The sequence below is a fragment of the Scophthalmus maximus genome, chromosome 7, assembly GCF_022379125.1.
Source record: "Scophthalmus maximus strain ysfricsl-2021 chromosome 7, ASM2237912v1, whole genome shotgun sequence".
NCBI classification, from domain to species: domain Eukaryota; kingdom Metazoa; phylum Chordata; class Actinopteri; order Pleuronectiformes; family Scophthalmidae; genus Scophthalmus; species Scophthalmus maximus.
In genome coordinates, this window is record NC_061521.1 from 9,823,933 (window position 1) to 9,845,039 (window position 21,107).

At 40.5% G+C, this 21,107-nt stretch overlaps 1 protein-coding gene and 1 long non-coding RNA gene across 4 annotated transcripts in view; one reads left to right on the plus strand and one right to left on the minus strand.

Annotated features, from left to right (window-relative positions):
* The window catches only part of shisal1b (shisa like 1b), a 130,128-nt gene that overhangs the window by 36,461 nt on the left and 72,560 nt on the right, over positions 1–21,107 (minus strand). For 2 of the 3 annotated variants that reach the window (XM_047333455.1, XM_035643160.2), the window contains exons 2-3: positions 14,710–14,768; positions 13,281–13,392 (exon numbers count right to left, since the gene is read on the minus strand). The gene's annotated coding sequence lies outside the window, so the exon portion shown is untranslated. Of the gene's footprint in view, positions 1–126; positions 236–13,280; positions 13,393–14,709; positions 14,769–21,107 lie in introns of those variants that run through there. The other variant, XM_035643161.2, reaches the window with a different exon arrangement.
* Positions 10,394–19,240, plus strand: LOC118315691. Its single transcript, XR_004794907.2, has 4 exons — positions 10,394–10,665; positions 15,738–15,845; positions 18,905–18,960; positions 19,096–19,240. It is a non-coding gene; the product is annotated as an uncharacterized LOC118315691 (long non-coding RNA).

The following is a 21,107-nucleotide window of genomic DNA, read 5'->3' on the forward strand; positions in this document are numbered from 1 at the left end:
TCCACCTGTCCTCCACACAGCTCTCGGCTCATTAGTAATACAAGTGGTTGTGAGCGTTGGAGGCGTCATACTCCATCACACCGGTGAGCCCGCCTTCTTACAGGTATAGAATCAAAATGAATCTACCTCAGTTTCCTTCTCCGTTTCCGTGAACCGCCCCTCCCCGTCGCTGAGAGATTCCGACGATAGGAGTTTTTTCTGTGGACCTCTCCTTTCAGCCAAGCTCTGGGAGAGATTGCTGGACTCTCTCTTGGTAGGCTCCATAAACGTAGAGGGTCGACTTACACAGTCCACCATTAAACCTGCAGGACATTTGATACAGATGTGACTTTTAATCTTCCAAAAAAAAGAAAAAAAAAAAAGAGATTTTGGCTTCTCTTGGTATTATATGGTCCAAATGCGAGGAAATGACTTTTTCAAAAGGGCTTGTCAGTATTTTTTCTTCTTTTTTTTCTCCTTTTCCCTCCCTGGGATCGTTTGTACCTTCTGCAACCTCTGACAGCCTCTGGAGCTGCTATAATTTCTATGGAACTGTAGATAATTTGCAGTGGTGGTTTTTGAAATGAGTTTGGTCTCTTATGCAAGATATCGCCCCGGCTATGAATTAGTATCCTGCAGCTGAGGCTATATAGTCCCGGGGCGATGAAGTGAGTGAATGTTGTTGTCAAGCTTTTCTCAGGGGCCCTGCTTAAGCCCACTAGATAGAGGTCAGAGGAGGCACGGGGAAGTGTGCAAATCCCTGCAAGTTACTGCATGTCCTCTGGTCTTTAGATGGATGCTGCTAATAGAAACGTGAATCCTGCTGTTTTCTAATGACTCTACTATTCATCCAATTTGCCACTTTTGGACATTTAGGTGCAGGTTGGCTCTTGTTTTGGCTGAATTTCAAAAGGTCAATTTGGGGGGGGGGCTTCATTTTAAATGAAATGAGCTCTGACGTACAGTTTGTCGTGTCGATTAATAAACGGCCTCGGCACCTCCACCTTCCCTTTTGATCGTGTCGCGCTGCCGCCGCGGTCTCTGAGAAACATGTTAGACACAGCATCAGCTCTCTGTTAGCCAATCCCCTCGTGGTTGGCTGTCCTCCTTCAGGGAAGCGTGTCCTCCTAATTGCCACGCAGGTAGTGTTGCTTGTTGAGAAGCTGTAAACCCCATCTTGAAAGCAATAGGGTGTCACTTAACATCAGAAATTACAAGCTTCAATCATAAACTGCTCAGCCATCTGAAAAATATTAGGACAACGATTTCTTTTTCTCCTCCTCTAAAAACAAACAAAACCAGCTCCCAGCTGGATTTCTAACCCCGACCAACGTTTGGAGCGAATTACAAAGTGAGATTACATGCATATTTGCACACGCACACAAATTGGCTTTCATTGTTGCAGAATATAACTTTTAATTACTTTTTATTTATTTTTTTGATCAAATTCTTTGTTTGGTGGAAGGATTCTGTTGGATTAAGGATTGAAACCTCGACGTCAAGATCATTCACCTTAATCCTGCAGAAAAAATTGAAAGTCTTTCTGGCAGGTTTTGACTCACTGTTTTTAGTTTTCTGTGAATCAGTCGTATGTCTAATCAGCGTCATCTCCTGCTGCGTGTGAGGAGACAAATAGATCCTGGCATCCCACAGGAACAGCTCTGCTCTCTCGGGATCCCTCTTTCCAAACTTTAAACCTTTGCAGCTGTCATCATGTTGCAGGATTAGGGTCAGCTAGGGTGTGACTACTTGTATTCTGCCACCATCAATCAATTACTAACCATTGCGCTGTAAAAAACAAAGATCACAGCACACCGCTGCTGCTGCTGCTGCTGCTTCCATTTTTATTCCAACTACAGTGTCATTTACTTTTGAGAAAACAGGATACTATTTTGGACTAGAACAATTTCTCAACAACTAATGATCAAATGTGTTTAAATGTCAAGATTTACTGTTTCTTTAACTGGTTTTGGACTGTTGCTCGAATAAAACAAGCTTTTTTAAATCGTCACACTAACTGATGTAAACAGCCCTAATACTTATTTTGATTTTAAAAAATGTGGCCCTATGGTATTTGAAATTATAATTGCAAATATTTTTCAGTTGATTTACTATAATAGATATTAGATATGTCTGATTCTTCTCCGACACCAATCATCAGACATTTGTAATTTGGACACCACATGAAGAGCAAATGGTATTTTCCCTTATATGTCAGGTAATCTTATTTTCTTGGGTTTATATATTAATCAGACAAGACGTTTGATGACATGATTTTAGGAGATGTGATAGACATGCAAAATGAGGGGGTTTAATTACAAGAGGTATATCACTGTTACAGGGAACCAACCAAAACTCATTAGGCAGACTTCAACAACCTGAAACATTGACCATGTTCATAGACAAAGACTCATTAGTCACTAATCATTTATCATCTCCTATCTTGTCCACAATGCCCCTGTCAGCTGTTAATGCAATTACTGGGACCACTTTTTTTAAAATAGAAAATAAAGCTTTTGCTCTCAAAATATTTTTTGTCGAACATATTCAAAAAGATGAAGAGGCAAAGAAAAATGTCAGAAGACACAGGGCTGTTCCATTAAATATTTACCAGCTGTCAATAGTATATCTGCTCTTTTCATCCCTGCATGTGTGTAAAAACAACAAAGCCTCAGAGCTCTGTCACCTTTCATGACACTTCAATCCGACGCCTCGCTGGGGAGGGCGACCGCCAGTCAAACTGACAGAGAATGATGAAACTGGAGGTCCACACACATGTTGGATGAGCCTTCAGAATGAATTCATGCGACTATCTGCCTTACTCCTATTGTGAAAACACACGTTTGGCTAAAGATAAAAAAAAAGAAAAAAGAAATAACCGAACGCTTCTGAGGCCTTGTTAGTGCTGTCGTAAAGCACCAGAGTTACCACTGTGTTCGTGAACAAAGATGATGCATCATGACGATCCAGCCCGGAGATGAGGCTGGTGGTTTCTTTGTGTGCAAAGTGTAATAGTTTCCACCTCAACAGCAACCGTGTCTTTTACAGTGATTGATGCCTCCAGTGTTGATTTGGCCCAAGATAATTAGTGAGAGAGCAATGCAGAGGTCCTCAGCCCTCAGATCGATTCCACTCTCTGCCTGACCCACAAAGATTTTTTTTTTTCTTCTTTCTTTTCGGTATGGCTAATAATATTAAACCATTATTCAGGACAGTGGGCTGCTTACAAGCAGCGAGGGTGTAAATTAGCAGCTTTTCAGGGTCCGGTGACAGGCTTTAACTTAGCCGATGATACGCTCGTTCAATAACAAAGAATGACAGCCTGGGAGATGAGAGATAAGTGGCAAGAATTAAGGCGTTTAGCATTGTAATGCAGTGTTCAAGCTCAGTGATTTTATTATTAACTGATGGTATCTGATGCTGCCCTCATCTCAACTTTCAGTCGACGAAAAGAATTCCTAACGAAGGAACATGCATTGTCACTCATGAAAGCAAACCTCTGCTGGCTTCAGAGTAGTTTTGTTATGTTTTTTTTTTAATTTTTTATCACACAAAGTCCCATATTAGTCCAAGAAAGGAAACAAACAGAATTCATTCAGGTGCCATCTTTCACACCGCGCATGTGCTTCAAGAACTTTCCACTTCACCTCTAATAAGCCTTTTATAGCGAAGGCCTCCGCACCGTGCCAACACCAATGTGGTGCCACAAATTAAAACCAGAGAGTGAAGCGCAGGCGCCCCCGTCCAAGACGATAAGTTGAAATACAACTCGTTCTGCCATTAGCGCAAAAATGTTTAACAGCAACATTAAGCTGCAAATCTCTGTGGCAAGAGGCTTTTTGTTATGTCTGCCTGAGTCGAATCAAACGCACCTGGAATTCTGGCCCCTCGCACCTCAGACACAGATGATTCACAGCTCGCTGACTCGTCGGCCCAGGTGCTCGCCGAGACGAAAAGATAGATCTTACATTCGATGAGGTGACCTCTTTGATCAGGCTATGAGCGCAGAGAGGGATAAACTGCACGCCCAAATTCAACTGTGCACCACGTTCACCATGCTCACCAGCGTGTTTTTAAATGCTTGGCCAAAGACAAAGTGAAAATTTTGACCCGACAGAACTAAATGAAAAGTTAAGGGAATATCAATGTGATTAAGATTCATCCTAAAGGGGAACGTCTGTTCCAAAGCTACCTGCAATCCGTCCAATAGCTGTCCAGATATTTCAGTCAAAATCACAACCTGCAGTTGATGCTTGAGGAAAGGTCATGGATCAACAAGGTCAGCAGGATTCATCCTCTGGGGAAGATGAAAGTCTGTATGAAATGTCATTTCAAAACTATTTAACAGCTTTGGGGATATTTCAGTCTGGATCAAAGTGATTGAATCATCCAACCCACATTACCATCCATACTAACATTCTAAAAACGTGTCCAGAGCTGCTACCACTACTAAACCTGAAAGCTGATGTATATAAAAATGAAAACTCATTTCAAATGTATGAAAAATAGGGCTGGATAAAGACTGCTGAATTCTACAATCGTCATCTGCCCTCCTGTTTCTGATTACGGTTTTATTTTCTCATTTATCTTAATTTCTCCTTTCCCTGAAACGGAGAAGAGCAGTTGAGATGATATTCGGTTCTCTGACACAAGCATTAACGTCCATCGAGGCTTGAATGGAAGTCCACAAAGCGCCTGTGAGCACTGCAGCAAAGACTGTTTAGATTATGTTTACATTTGAGGCTTTTAGAGACGTACTTAACTGTAATGGCTCAGGGACACGGCCACACAGTGCTCAGTTGCTGTGGGGACGGAATCTCTCAAACTTCACCACACCGCCGTTCGGCGACAGATTTATGGATAACAGTAACTTGTAAAGCACAACATCGTCACCGACCTCCTTCCGCTGGAAAACCTTCTCCCTCTGCCTGAGCATTCATTGAGCCTGTGGTGTGTTGAATTTAAAATGATATGCTACAGAGAAAAGCAGCTTAGCTTCCTCATTGTAAAGCTGAGACCATCACAAATATGTTTTTTAAAATGTTAATAATACCACATATCATTCAAAGGTTTTCCGTCAATTAACATAATTAATCGTTCACTAAAAGCACACCCCTGAACAGCCATTGTCCCATCATTGCTCTCCTGTCAAGCTTTGGATTATCAGCATTCTCAAATGGATTTCACTTTGTGTTTTATATAGCTAATTAGCTAATGCCTCTATGGGATTAATGTTACATTTATTGTTTATTCTCCATCCTCATGTCCTTTTATCCGGCAGATGTCATTTCCACCGACAAAATTATGGCTAGAAATGACTCTGATCAAACCGATTTATTTTTTTTATGCATTTTCAAAAATGGGTTTGTGATTACTAAATGACAAAGTGGCAAACGTATATGTAATGAACCCATTCAGACAAAACAAAATTGTACCAGTATAAATAAGTTACATCTGAAGGAAAAGATAAGCAGAAAGGCAAAGTTCTTTTATCTGAAATTGTTGTTGAGCAGAGAAAGAAAAATATTCCGCACTTCATGTGATTGCACAAGGTCGTTAGAGCTATTCAGACACATTCAAGAGCCCTTTGTGTGTGTGTGTGTGTGCGTGCGTGCGTGCGTGCGTGCGTGCGTGTGCTGCATAAAATCAGGTGACCTGAGAATGTGAGTGGACCTATTTGCGGCACGCTCCTCATGACAGATGAGTTGACCTCTGACTTCCGTGTGTGTGACAGTTTAGCAACATCCTCCTGCATTTAATGTGAACCCTACATCCCATTCCGAGGCTCTGCTTTGATATATTATAGTATGTTCTTGTTGTTCAAAGATTGTTCTGCTATATTAATAAAAAAAAGTTAATTGTGGATAAGTGTAGCATCTGTGCGTTGATAGAACTACAGTACCATTGTTGGTTTCTGAATTGACACACCAAGCCAAACGCTGTAGGTAACCAAATTGAGAAATCACACTGCAGATCTAAGATCAGTGAGTGTGGCAGGTTTATTTTATTTAACATTGATACACCAAAATAAAATGTTATGCTCCTCCAATGATGTTTAACGTGTGAAGGAAGCACAGAGAGCTGCAGAGACTGGAGGTGAATGCAGTTCAATAGTCTGAAGCATGGGGGGCGAAACTGTATAGATGATCAGAATAATTCATTACAATTGACTTAAGGTGGCGTTAGGGCATGTTTCACGTGTGCATACTTTACATCTGATTCATGTCAGAGCATGTTGGTGTCTAATTATTACAGATGTAGTGCATCAGCGGGTGTGAGTACAGTGAGTGATGACCATGTGTGTGTGTGTGTGTGTGTGTGCGTGTGTGTGTTCCAGCCAGATAATCAATCATAAGCAGCCTGATTAGAGTTACATTCCATTTGCTGATATTGACAAAGACCTTGGATGAATGAAATATAAGCTCATGTAATTACTGTGCAGCCACCTTATAAATCAAACCCCACCAAAGACATCTATAGGTCGCTGAGCAGCGTATCTGCAGGTGTTGAAAAGTCTTGAAAAGCACAGAATTCCTTTTCAGCAAAAATAAATGAAAGGATTGGAGGGATGAATAGCCTGCGCACACACTGTATAAACACCAATCAGGCAATGCTAACTTTTTTGCATCGTGAAATCATACATCAGAAAGGGCCTTTTTGAACTGTGCATGATTTCATTTTCTGACTTCTTCGTGCAGTGGTGGGAAAAGTACTTAAATACAAGTAGCAAAATATTCAGTTACAAGAAAAAGTCATGCATTCAAAATTGACTTCAGTCAAGGCACATCATTATAAGCCTGAAAATTAAAGTACCAAAAGTAAAAGTATGGTGTCTCATTTCATGATAATAAGTGATCAATTATATTATATTACTTGATTAATCACTGATTAATAAATGTCCGGGCACATGGCTGGTGCTGGTGCATGCATGTATTATGCCAGTGGTCAGTGGGTGAATATCAATAGGTCATCAAAATATATCTAACTTAATGTGTAAGGTTGATGTTAGCTATAGTTAAATCTACTTTTCTCTTGCTTGTCCCTTCTTCCCCGTCTCACCCTGTTGCTGCAGTGTCATAAACTTGCTCGTCTTAGCCGAATGTCACCATGTGTGTCCACTTTCTATATCAATCATTTGGACTTCAATTGTGTAGTGTAGTGTGGTTTAATTGTGATTTAATGAATGGAACATAGAGGACACACTGCCTGAGCTGAGTTACTTTTCACCACAAGATAACATGAAAACACAAGAAAGGAGGCAGTAAGTTCATTGGTAAGCATATTTATACATAAGCATAATTATACATTCTTGAGTTGAGACTGCGACACTTTTGAATAGTTTTATTGGTTATAAATTTGTTTAATAGACTCAGGATGGTTTAGTCTTGCTCTATCTATAAAGTGCAGCAAGAGAAAGAAAACAAGAGATTTCTTCTTTGGGGCTCAATATGCTATCACAATAACGCAATAGCTTTGGAAAGGTGTCCTGCACCAACACTCTGCATTAGTCCTGCCATCATTCCTGGATTATTTTAAGATGTTTCCTTGGTCATTGGCTTAAAATCATGCAGTAATGAAAAGAAGCCGGCTCCTCTCACACATAAACCTTTGGTTTCCATCCAGTGCTTGGGTTTGGCTGCACAAAACAAAGCTGTCAAATCATCCAACAATGATTCATCAACCCTAAGATCATTTGTGAAGCCAACAGTATAATTTTAACAGCTCACAGAAAAGAACAGGAGAGAAAAAAAACAATTTAACTGTGTTGAAATGGCTTATTCTGCATATCAAAAAGGAGTTACTGCAAAAACCAGATGTGCAATAAACAAACAGGATTCGACATACATTGTTCGAGGCACTTGTTGATATGGATAAGTAAATTTGCCTTCACTTGTCCAGGCACAGAAGTCACTTGTCTGGGTAAACATGACTGCTTTTTCATTTTGTTTGCAAAAGCAGAATCCAGAAAAAGCAAACATCCAAACTGTGTAAGGATGTACAGTAAATGATTTAAAATAATACATTTTATTGAAGTGGCTATATTAAAATATTGTTGTTTATGTTGTTTGCCAGTTTAACTGATTGTGTCATTAATTTGCAGTCTACACAGTGATTCTGTCAAAGGTTTAAAATCATTTATGAATAATGAATTTGATCATTCTTGTTGTTTACATTTCATCCATTACTTCCCCATGAATTGCAAAGCACCGTGAAGTCTGTTTCAATATGAGCACTACAGTCGTTGATCATTCATTTAAATTCTTTACATGACGATGATTAATATATTACTGCGATGGCGGTTTACAAGTACATGTGATCAAGTCGTGGCACAGCCGCTATAAATGGCAACAGCCGTGCATAACAGTGTAAGATTTAAGAGCGTTTCTTCATCCATTTATAGATAATTGTGGGGGCGGATGTGCATGTGTGGCCGTTCACAAAATAACTGAGGTCATTAATAGAGAATCAGCCTAGATCCCTCACTCAACTACGACTAGTAGTGGATGGCCAATGTTTAACTGGTCAGATGAGCAGGTCGCAGGTAAAATCCTGTTGTCTGTCGACATAATCAAAGAACCACCGAACTGAGTAAAGATTGTGTAATGACAGGATCATTGACTCCAGCCACTCACACACAATCGGTGACACTGGTGATCATATCACCTTTTGGTGTTGTACAATATCTTTGCAGCACCAAAGTAGAGTTGTTTAATTTTCTGGCAATTATTTCACGACTTTTATGATACACAGATCGTAAAAAACGACCTCTATGGTGGGTAGGGCAATGAATGAATGGCACGTCATATGTTTGTTTGTTCAAGACTTTTAGCTTTTCTCAATGTTCAAGTGAATTTTCCTTCCACGTGCCTAAAAAAGCCTTGAATTAGAATTCTGAATGAATATTTTTTTCCTTTGAACAGATCTTATTTGGAACATTTCTATGTAAAGCTTTTAGTGTGAGAACAGACGTTATATGCTAGTCACGTGCTACTTATCCAAGTCCTCTTCCCTGTTGCTTTTCAGGGAATCACCTTAAATCTCGGCAAATAACCCGGTATCTCCGAAACCCCGATTGGGGAAGACAGATGGGCGAGAGATTTATTTGCGGTATAGATCTAATGGTCCTCAGCAGATCCGCGACGCGTAATTTATTGAGAAATTTCACGAACAGAGGCATGATATAAGCCCTGTGCAAAGCTTCAGCAATCATCTTTTTCTTACCTCTTGTGCTGTGACAATATTTGATTATTGACATTGATGTGAACACGGTGGAGCTCAGGGGTCCGCAACATCAGTGCTGAGCCTCCTGCAGGGCATCCTGAGATTACTCTACGGGCTGAGAGGGTGATAAAGATTAATCTGATTTACAAATATATTATCCTGTTCATTGTGTATGCAATAAATTATTTGGCAACGTTGTGAAATGATGCGGTGAAACATTTGCACAACTGCAAGGCTTCCACCAGTGTGTCCTCAAATAAAAAATGATGATGACAAAAATGATGATTTTATGTTTGCTCAGGCACGTGAAGTTGTGACTTCCTTGTTATGACAGCCATCTTTAAAATATCTATTACTGATTTCTCTAAAGGGTCAAATCAGTTGTCCTTGAGATATTTTCCTTTTTCCATTTTGGATAGTCAGTGCTGTGCATTGTGTCGTCATTTCCCTAGGATCTGAAGATTATTGCACTTCTAATCAATGTATTCACACTCAAACCCTGAAACCTGTTTTTGGGGATCGCCTTAAGGAGAGGCAGGATTAGCTTTGATCGCGCAAACACACACACACAAACACACACACATACACACACACGTAGACATATTGTGCTTGTCTTTCATCTGCTCTCACGGTTTGATTCCATCTGTCAAACCTTCAATGCGCCTCATGGTCTGTGTTTTGTCTCGGTGTGCGTTTCCCTTTGAGACTGATGGAGGGAATAAAACAGAGAGACAGACTCTCTGAGGTCTTGCAAAATGCAGACAAGGTGATTTCAACTTGATGTGTCATGAATCACCAGACATTCACTTGACATGACACAAGACAGACCAATACACACAGACTTTACCTAAGAAGTCTGCACGCTGAGCCGCATTCCATCACATGTTGATATTTGCTTTTGGTTGAACATTTTATTACCAATATAATACTAATATAAAAGTTGATATCAAAATAATGGCCAAGTCTCAAACGATGAACTGAAGTACTTCGTCGATTATCTGTCACGATTCTGCCCACACGAACACTTGAACTTTTAAGTAATTTGGCTGTGGACAATTTAGTTACTTTGTGTTCGCTTTCATAATTACATTCTATAGTTTTCCTTGTGTCTGGTTTTAAGTCAAGTGACCTTCGTTATCCCCTGTGTTCGATTACCTTGAGTTTGTCATTTCCTGGTTTTTTTTTATTTTGAAGTCATCTTCCTCATGTGCAGTCACTTCCTGTTCTCCTGTGTGTTTGACTTTTGCGTCTCTTGCCCCACTGATTGTCCACACCTGTGTCTAATGTGTCTCACCTGTGTCTCGTTACCTGTGCCCTCTTGCGTCTATTTAGTGTCCACGCTTCACTTTGTCTTGGTCAGTTCGTCCTGTTTGCAACCCGTTAAGTCCCTCTCCTGTCCTGGTCCATGATGCCTGTTCTGATGTCGTGCCCAAGTGATATTTTATATCTTCAGCTCCAAAGACTGTAAGTCTGTTTTTTTTGGTTACTGTTTTGTTTTCACTTTAATCAAAATGATCATTTGTATTGCATTCTGCATTTGGGTCCTGCTTCTGAAATACTTAACATTGTCAGAAAATGAATCCGCAGAAATTATGGAAATAAATTAATCACTTAAAGCTGCTGTCGGTAGGATTGAGAGAAGTGTGGACATAGTCTCAGAATTCAAAACCCAACGACTCCTGCTCCCTCCCCCTCCATCTCTGCTCCCTCCCCCTCCCGCTCCGCTGCACTTCTCCACAGCTTCTCCCGGCCCGCCGTGCTCGCGCACGCTACCATGGCAACCAAAGCCAGGCAAAGTACGTAACATGACGTTCCCACCGGTAAGAAGCTAACCTGAAGCTAACACGAACTACTGTCCACATTGATAGACTAAGACTTTTTTTAAATTATCGTTGCTACACGTTATTACCTGTGAGTTTTTGTGAAAACATCGTCAGTGTTTTTGAACGTAGTTGACCGTAAATCAGTTTATATTAGCTTGTTTACGTACCTAGCGTTAGCTAGCACGTTAGCTACTGCAGTGTTACATGGTAGGCCTGTAAATGAACAGCTTTATCTTCACATACATCATTTGTTGCTTTGCAAGATGACTGACTCTTTTATCCATGTTTTATAACAGTATTAGAGCTTTGAGACCGGTACACTGGACTCCGATGAGGAAGTGAACACGGCTGCTTCGACGAGCAGTCGAGCGAGGAGAAGAGGGAGTCACCTACGAGGCGCACCAGGCAGCGATTGGAGGCAGAGGTCGGCGTGTTGGCCCGACACCCGAGGACCAGGGAGCCGAAGACACAGATGATCTTCATGTGATGAGCCAGTTGGTCCCTGCCGCTTGCACTGATTTCATCCCAAGATGGTTTAGCTTCAGACTTTGCTATATGTAAATACTGTGCTGTGCAATATATTTTTTCATTTATTTCGAAGTTATATTTTAATATTAATGCAACCTCAGTATTTGCTTTGCAATAAAGTGTATTTTGAAAGTGATTGGTTTCTCATTGCATAAATATACAACAATGTGAAGATTACTTACTACTATCAATATACTTTTTGAATCAATTCAAGGCATTACAAATATGTTCATTTCGGTTAATCAGATTCACTGGTTCAGTACTACCGATGCAGGAGCTCAGAGAAAAGCATAAAAAAATATCTAAGTACAAGGATGTAATATTGTCAAGCTTTATTTTGCATGAATAAAATACAGTAGTGTTGAATATTCCTTCCTCCGCTGTCCCCCCAGCAAAGTCAGAATCTGTGGAGAAAAGCAACATGAGTACGTGAAACTGATCCAGGAAAAAATATTCCTCCGCACAAATTCATTACGCATCTTACATTGCACGTGATGATACGTTTGTGATAAAATAGTGAAGCTAACTACTAACAGATGGGGGAGCATTTGGTCGCAAGAGCACAGACAACGACACACACGTCTGGAAAACTCTCAAAAACCGATTAGACTGCTTGGACACTAACATATTTTCAGCTATTATGCTACAAACACCGCTAACCACTAGCCGTAGCACTGTGGGCCTAGCAACTAGCAGCCTGACGGTCACAGAGTGCAACAATACTATGGAAAATAAAAGATAAATGAAACAGAGATAATTACCGGTCAAGCAGAAGGCATCGTTTGTGAACCCTGTCAGTGTCGTTGCTTCTGTGGAGCCGCTCCGATGTTTACATCTGCTCGATCTGTTTCCTTCTTTTTGGCTTGTTTTTGCTCGTGGTCTTTGTCGTATATGCAGTTTCTGGCAAAGGAGCCGGGCAGTTTCTTCGATGCTTGGCGTTTCTGTGCCGCGGTGTTTTCAAACTAACTCCGCTTCTGCTGCGAGCTCCTCGTTGTGAAGACGTGAGCTTGGTCGTGACCGAAAGTGCATTTTGTCCGTTCACTGACGGGCCGATGGCAGATAAGTGTTGACAAGCGCACAGGTTAAGACGGACGGCTGCCGTAAGCTACACAGAGCAACAGCAGATGGTGGAACTTGCAAATAAGTAGTTTAATTCGCAACCATTTTACGTACTGAGAGAAAAAAACACCCGCCTCCCTTGTCGCAGCAAATTCTTCCGTGTGAAGTGCTGTCCATTAGGTCTGTTAAGTTGGGCGATATCACTGCTGCTACATGGTGCATGAGCCTGTAGCCGTGCAATTTTCTGCACCATTATGAATTAATGACCAGATGAAGTCGAGAGTGATTAAAGCAAAGAGGAATGGCAGCTACAAAGTGGATGAATTGCATCTAACAGTTGCTCTCATGTGGATCCGGAAAAGTGATTAGAAAAGAGATTGTGGATTAAAAATTGCACTATAATTTAATGTGAGATAAATGATAATTCTGTGATGCCTATATTTTATTTTTATTGGATATCGTGTCTAAACTAAGAACTTCAAGTACTGTATATGTTATTAAATAAGTAGTCTATTCTATCCTGCTGCGACCAGTGCTGCCTGGCTGGGTTCACACAACATAGATTGGCTTTGTTGAGGTTTTTCCACAGTAAAGGGAGGAGTGTCAAGGAGCCAGAGCTTTTGAAGGAGGTTGAACAGAATCTGACTGTATGCACAGATTTGAGCTTACCTCTTTGCACACTGCCTCTGCAACAAAACTCTGAGGCTGGACTCCCTTTCCACTGTCAGATGTGGAAAGGTCAGCTGTGGCCACTTTATAGTCCCTGACAGTGAGTCCCGTCCTGGTGAGGAAACACAAGCGAAAGTTTAAGGCACCTACAGTCTACATTTCCATTGCTCACAAGAAAGTAGCAAGTAGCGATGATGATAAGGGTGGGTGCATTTTATCAAAATGGGATGTTATATTAAATCAGCTTGTCAAATCTAATGTGTCTTTCATCATCTGCAAGTACGAAACACAACTCGGAATGAATGCTAATGTTTCTGTATCTGTTCTGTGTCTGCTGGATGTGAAAACAATAGTTTGTGATATCATCTTTACCTGTTAAGGTAAAAAAGGTTGCTGTTCTCCTTCTGATTACAGCCCAACTCTGATGTACTTTTGAAGGGTAGACAACCAAAAAGTCAGAATGAGTATAAGAGACTTTACAAAGACACAAATATGGTCAAGATGTAAGGGTTTTGATCATTTCTGTCTCCGCGATGATTTTTTTCTTCTTTAATAATGCAGGCCCTCAGGTAGCACCTTCTGAATTGAAAACAAGTCTGAACTAATTCTGTGTCAACAGCTTTCAGAGTGATATTGGGACCCTAGAATCAGGAGAGGTATAATTTGGTAAGATTGTGTGAAGATCGAGTCCCGTGCGGACCAAAACATACCTGGACTAGCAATATGGGTGGATATCAAATAGTTAAAGAGAATAATATGTCAGTGTGCAGCAGTGGCTGGTTGTGTTTGCTTCCCCTCTGTGTCCACAAACTCCCCACAAAAAAAACAGAAACAGGAATGAAATCAGTTAGGAGATTAGAATTCGGGATTCATTGGGCTTCATGCCTGTCACTTAAGCTTTTAGTACGTCCTTGATGGAGCAACGTCCATTGAACTTTTAAAACTTAACATTTGCTCCATGTTACATGGACATAGTCTCAGCAGGCCGATGGTGCAGAAATGCATCAGTAAATGTTCAACACAATTCAGCTGCACTTCATCATGTTACCATTTTAAAGCAACGCTCTTATTATTTCTGTCATAATTTAAAGGACACTGTAGTCTCTTTCGGCTTTGTCACTGCTACGGTCTCGTTTGATTGTGAATTTCAATTTCACACAACCCCAACTGGCCCTCATCTGTAATAACTGACAGTGGTTTGTTAATAGAGTCAGTGCGCATGTGTAGAGAGACAAATAAAGCCTGTATTACTTGTGTCAGTCTCTGCTGCCCTATGTGCGTGCATGTTTACTTCTTCTATCTGCATGTTAGGATGCTTGATTATTATGTGGCACACCACAAACACAATGCAATTAGCATTAATGGTGTGGACTGTCTTTCTTTGACGCTAATGAAAAGAAATGTCTGAAGAAGAAGGGGAGATGCTCACCAGCAAAGCCCGGTTGCCATGGCAGGGCTGACGCAGGAAAACCAGACCATCCGCACATCCTCCACACATTCACACAAACACACACACAAAGAGAGAGAGAGAGAGAGAGAGAGTTATTGGCCATTTTAAGCTCTACAAAACTAATCCAAGTGCTCCATTTTTGACCGTTGTCTCTCAGGGTGTGTATCGGGAAAGAAGCCAGCGGGATCAGAGGCCGACAGGGGTGGAGGTTGGGGTTGGGAAGGGAGATTGGCAGGTGAGCTTGTTATGGGAACATAGCCCGAAGTGGCAGCAGGCGGGGTCAGGGGAGCCACTTGTTACCAGCTCACCTCTGCCCCGCCAACACTCTTTCATCTGCTTTCACAGAGAAAGCTCTCATGTAGACGCACATGCCTGTCAAAGGTCATAGTAATCGCTCAGGCGTTTTTCACAGCATGAGGGAAAGTTGTTTTTTTTCCCCTTGAGAAATTAAATCGTGCTCATTATGCAATCACCCATCACCAACAATTGAACAAAATCGTTCACTACCTCTGTTGGCATTTTCCTGTTGCTGAACACCCAGAGGTATCTGGTGCCTGTGTGTGGCACGAATAAACAGATGCTTTAGCGACTCCTCCACGTCAAATACACTGTCATGTGACTGTGCCCATACCGACAGGAGAGACACAGCACTGGACAAATGCCACGTTGGATTCCTTGTGAGATGAGTGGGTGGAAGTCAGATCTATTCTTGGAGCTGGACAGGTTTGCTTTTCAGACATCAATTAGTCTGGAAATAGCAAGTCAGAAGGCTTATTAGCAGGATGAATCAGAGAGGAGGCAGACACCTGCGCCATACTGTTTATAATGGAAGGTCTCGGGCAGCTGTCACGCTCATCTGGGTAGTCACAGAAGCTTACATGTGACTTGGTCTGAAAGCCTTTGTGAGCCAATGGGCAACATTTGCTTTTCTTCTTATCATTATCATATATATTACTTGAAGATGGTATGTGAAAGTTTTCTCTGCTAATGAATGTGGTTTCTTGCAGGGGGCAGGTGGTGGTGCTGGTTGCTTTCTGAGAGCTACAGCCATTGTTGCGATTCCAGGAGAGGGGGGTATGATACATCCTCTGAGCAGCATGTGAGAGGTTTAGAAGGTAAGTGTCCCTTTGTACTTACACGGACATCTGGAATATAGGAAAATATAAAACCAAAGAGATTAGAAAGCATTTCAATCTCTCAGAATGAAACATTTGTCATCTGCTTTGTATGTAATGTCTTAAGCTCTAAAGTAACTATAGGTGTTTGATAAATGTACAGTTCCCTCTTGAAAACATTGAAGTCAAAAAGTATTAATTCTCAAGCACAGTCCTCGAGTAAATACATTTAGTTACTTTCCACCACTGACTATGTGTAGATATAACATTCTAAATAAACGTATGTAGGTATCAAATTAGAAATAATGATTAAATGATTATCAAAATAGTAATTTAAAATATAATTTTTTTCATGAAATCTTATCACCTCCTGCATTAAATTGTTTACACAGAGATTCAGAATAGACAGTGAGACTGGTTGTGCACACCAATTACTTTCTTAATTTCTTTTGGAATACTGATCATTTCAGACTCAGGATCAGGTCATAACGGCATTCATGATATGGATTGGGTTTTTTTTAAGGAGACAGCAACTGATATGACCTCAACTCTTAACTACCGCAACCCCAAATTTCCTGTAGTAGGTGCTAGACTAGCACTTAGCATCATTGCTTAGCATCGCCCCTTCGATACTTTTTCATTCTGTTAGTTCCTTTTTTTCCTAAAATATATATAAAAAATATATGCATATATTTTCCTCTGCAGAGTTTAATACAGTTGTAGAATTATCTAGTTTACCTTTGAAATATTAGTAACTTTATTTCATTCAGTAGATAGACTCTCTTACACTGACTGAGGAATTAATTGTTTTGCCCATTTAATACAGGACTTCTCAATATTAGATTTAGTCATTGTTGAACACTCTCCCAGCCATGTTTGACTCTGCTCCAGGAGAGATCAGCCACCGACTGCCTGGCTCAGTTTTCACTCAGATGGAACAGCGTTCACGTTTGTGTGGACACACTGCTCCTCTCGGTGATACTCGTTCCATCCATCACCATGACACCACTGCTCCGACACCCTATAGACATATGTCTCAGACTTGCTGCTACATTTTCTGAGGACGAATGCAAGAGAAGATTTCTGATGGGGCTTGTACTGTCACTGGGCTTAGGTTATAGAGACCTAATGTACATGTAGCTGTCAGGACAACTTGCAGTCTACACTAAGTATGTAACATGGCAACTTGAAAAATGTTGTATCTACTGATCTGAAGTTGAAAGAGTTTCATTTAATAATAATGGTTAACCAGTGACGTCACTTCTCAGACAGAGTATTTCAATCGGTTCCAAAAGTGATCGTTTATTTACCTTGTGCTCCACTAACTTCCTGTCTGCACTGGAAGTGGGAATGTGCTGTATTTACATGACTTTAACGCCTCAGTTTTAAGAAAATATCTGAGAAGTTTTTTTACATAAAGTACAGTGTGAGGCACCAACAGAGCTGGAACAAAACAAGAGACCTTCCTCTGCAGCAGTCTGACAAACATCCACCACTACTTACAAAGTGGTCCTAAGTAGGTCAGTTCTCCCACGCAATGACGCTGGGATCAACCGATCATCTTACTGGTGTAACAGTTATGGTGAATGTGATATGATGTGTTTTCTTTCAAAATACTAATTTGCCTATTTACACTACGCCAGAATGCTGAACGGGTTCAATTTTGCAAACCAACACCAGCCCCACACCCACAAACCTTCGTACCGCAACTGACCAGTTACACACAACTATCTCTGAATTAAATCTGGACCTGACCAAAGCAAATTATGTTTCACAACCCGACCTGTATCCGTAACATTAATGAAACACACAGGCTACGCATGTCTCTCACTTTCACACAGTCAGCTCCAGCTTGTTGTGGTTGTAGCACTTAAGTGACACAAAAATAACCAGTTTTGCAGTTACCTGTCCACATTTTCAAATTAATGGCCCGGCTACTGTCAGACAGCTGCATTCTCATTTATCAGGAAGTTGTGTCATAAGCATTCCGAAAAAAGAAATAATAATAATAAAGGCAGCTAATTTGGTTTGATTAAAAATTACGCTTAACTTTACAGTTTAGGCTCCAAAAAAAGAACTGCACCTTTAATATAAACATATTATTTATCTGTTACACTATTTTTGTGGGTTACCTGTCTCGGGTATCCACAGGCAGCCCGACCTGGGGCGAAAGTGTAAAAGTTCACAGTTTATTACTTGAATATATTATTATGAATCAGAGCTCCTGAACTTTTTCACCACAGAAACGTTGAGCTGCTGCTTCATCAATGAGCTAGTTGTAAGCAGGTTCATTTCAATACTGTATCTCTGGTGTCAAACATGTGGAAGTATTTACTTGTTTGCGAAATGTGTGGTGGGCTGTGTGAACTTATCAGGACTGTGACTTTTATCATGTATTTCCTGTAGCCACCAAATACATGATACAGCAAATAGCAACACAAAGCTAAAAGACAAAGCGGGAGATGGTACTAATTAAATATACTGTGCTGCTGTGACAATGTGCTTCAATTCAAATATTCTAGCACTGGATAGAAATGGTTTGAGAGTACCAAAGGATCAAACTGCAAACCACCATTAGTTTGCAAATGGCTGTTATTAAAAGAGAAAAAGAAAAGGCACGAGAGAGAAAAAGAAGGAAATGTTTATTTGGAGTTCAAAGGCAAGAGGAAATATGAACCATCTGTGGAAGCCTTATTTTGTCTACCTTTTTTGTATATTTTCATTTTTAATAACCAGGCTGTGTAGCTTTTGGCTGTTTTCAGACATACAAACAAAGAGTGACTCACTTAGTCAATGGTAAAACATGTAATGTAGAACAGTTGCACTGCTGTGAAATGAGTCTGTTGCAGGGTCACACGTGGTTTACAGTTGCCAGACATTCCTGGCAGTAAAACAATCTTCCCATGGTTCTGCATCTTCAAACACAAATGGCAGTTGTTAGTATTGCAGGAGGAAAACTGCCCCTCACACAAGTACCAGAGATTCTTTCCTTTGTTTCCCCCATATCTCAGAGTTCTTGTGATAAAAGCGGCTCTGTGTCTTATTCCTCTCTCTGTCAGAAATTCAGCATGTTTCCATGGCGACCACTCTCCGTTAGCCCGCTGTCCAAAGTGAGGTAATGTAGCAGGCAGACTTGAGAGGGACACCTATAAAATTCCCATTGTGATCGCATAGAAAGCTGCTGTGTGAGTACGTGTGTCGTTGTGTGTTTACTTTGGGCCTGATTCAACACAACTTAACTGATTCACAGGAGAAGATTTCTGGACCAGGTCTGGTGTAATTCACAGGACAGATTTGTTAAAACATGGTGTCTGCAGATCTTGAAAAGTCTTAAAAAGCTCTGAATTCTGTTTCCCAAAAATAGAAAAGAGAATAAAAGCCCATGCAGTCGTTAATATCATGTCTCCCATTCTGTTTATGTTTTGTCCATCTATCATTCCAAAACTCAAAATGTTTTATTTTCTATATATGTCAAAAAGGGCATCAAGTGTTAACATTTTGTAAGTAAAACAATCCAATGTTTGACATTTGTTATTCAATTATTAAGTGATAATCAAAATAGTTGCAGATTAATTTTCCTTTGATGGAATAATACTAATCGCTGCATTTATTTCATCATCATATGCATTATTTTACCGGGTTAATCCATCAATCCGCTTTCTCCACCAGGTCCAGGTTGTATTAATTAAACAAATTATTTAATTGTATTGTTATATATGCTGGGAGCCAATGGAAATATGATATAATAATAAATAATTGTAGTCCATATTGTCCCTGCTGGTTTTCCATAATACTTTAAAACTTTGGCCAGTGTGATGGTGAAGCAGTTATTTAATTCCATTCTATGCAGTATTAAAATAAAACAAAACACTGCAGAACGCCATAAATGTTTCTTTGTGGTTAAATAGCATGATACATTATCCTCTATTGATGCAGCTCTGTGTGAAATTAAACAGTTAAACTCAAAATGAATTAGTACTCCTGATTGTTACCACAAGTTTCCCATGTATTCAACACCCTCCCTGAAAAAGTACGACGTCGACTGCATAGTGCCAAAACATGCCCTATGGCATAAATGCATGCCTGGCAGGCTCTGTTGAAATCTCTATTTTTCCATGAAGGAGTATAGGAAGTGGACATATTTTTAGATCATTTGTAATTTGTGCAAATGTATACGCCATGCAATTGTGCAAAAAGGGCAATCAGACTGAACAATGTGCATCCCTCCACTCTGACCAGCCCAGTGTCAAATGAGTTACCATGACAACCAGAGAGTGAAGAGGATTGCCCTTGTTGAGCTTGTGCTCCCTTTTGTTGAAAAAGGTTTCCCTGTTTCTCCTGTGGTCTGCCACAATCACCTCATTATAATGTCACATAGTCTTTATGTAAAGAACATGCATACATCTCCCACACTGACTCACCACACACTCCTGCATTTAAACAGCTGCTGCAAAATAATGTTGTTTTTATTAAAAACTAGGTGGTTCTTGCTTTTTCCAGTGGTTTTTGAAAAATGCAGACGTGTCATTGTCATATGTAAGAACAGCATATTTTTTTGTTTTTTCAAACACTTTTCAAAGGGATGGTGGTTAAGAGGATTTATTGTGTTTGTTGTGGCAAACCTCATGAGGAAACGCATCACGGTCCCATCACGTTTAAAAAGTCTTCATTCCCATCTGCAGCAGCAGTGAGGAAACAACTCATTGAAGCACTCATGGCATCCCCATAATCAACACTTCTGCACCTGTTGAAGAGGATTAGCATTTGAGCCCACTTTCACGTCTCTAATCTGCCTTTAATATGCACCTTGTGTAATAATGAGCTGCTTGACTTCTCTGATAGCACGGCTTGAATCTGATTCAGAGCCTCCCTATGGCTTGTAGAGCTTCTTCTCTGCCTCAGCAACTAAACTTTGTTCTGCGATTTTTGTTGATAACCCCACCACCACCACCACCTGCCATCCTCACGTCTCATGTGGCAAATCAGCTACTCATCTTCTGGCTATCTGATCTGAGGGGGCATCATTCACCACACGCATGCAAGTGGGCCACAATATCATCCTGTTTGCTTCCAAATCACTTGAGGCACACATTGCATACATTTTTAATAGCATTTACTGTTACTTGGTAAACATACAGTACATATGAAGATAGATATTTGACAATCCCATGAACAGAGGGACACGTCAGAAGTCACACAAATCTACTGCTGTTGTTAACTTCTTAATGTTCTCTGTAATAATTGATCAATGCTCCCATTGTC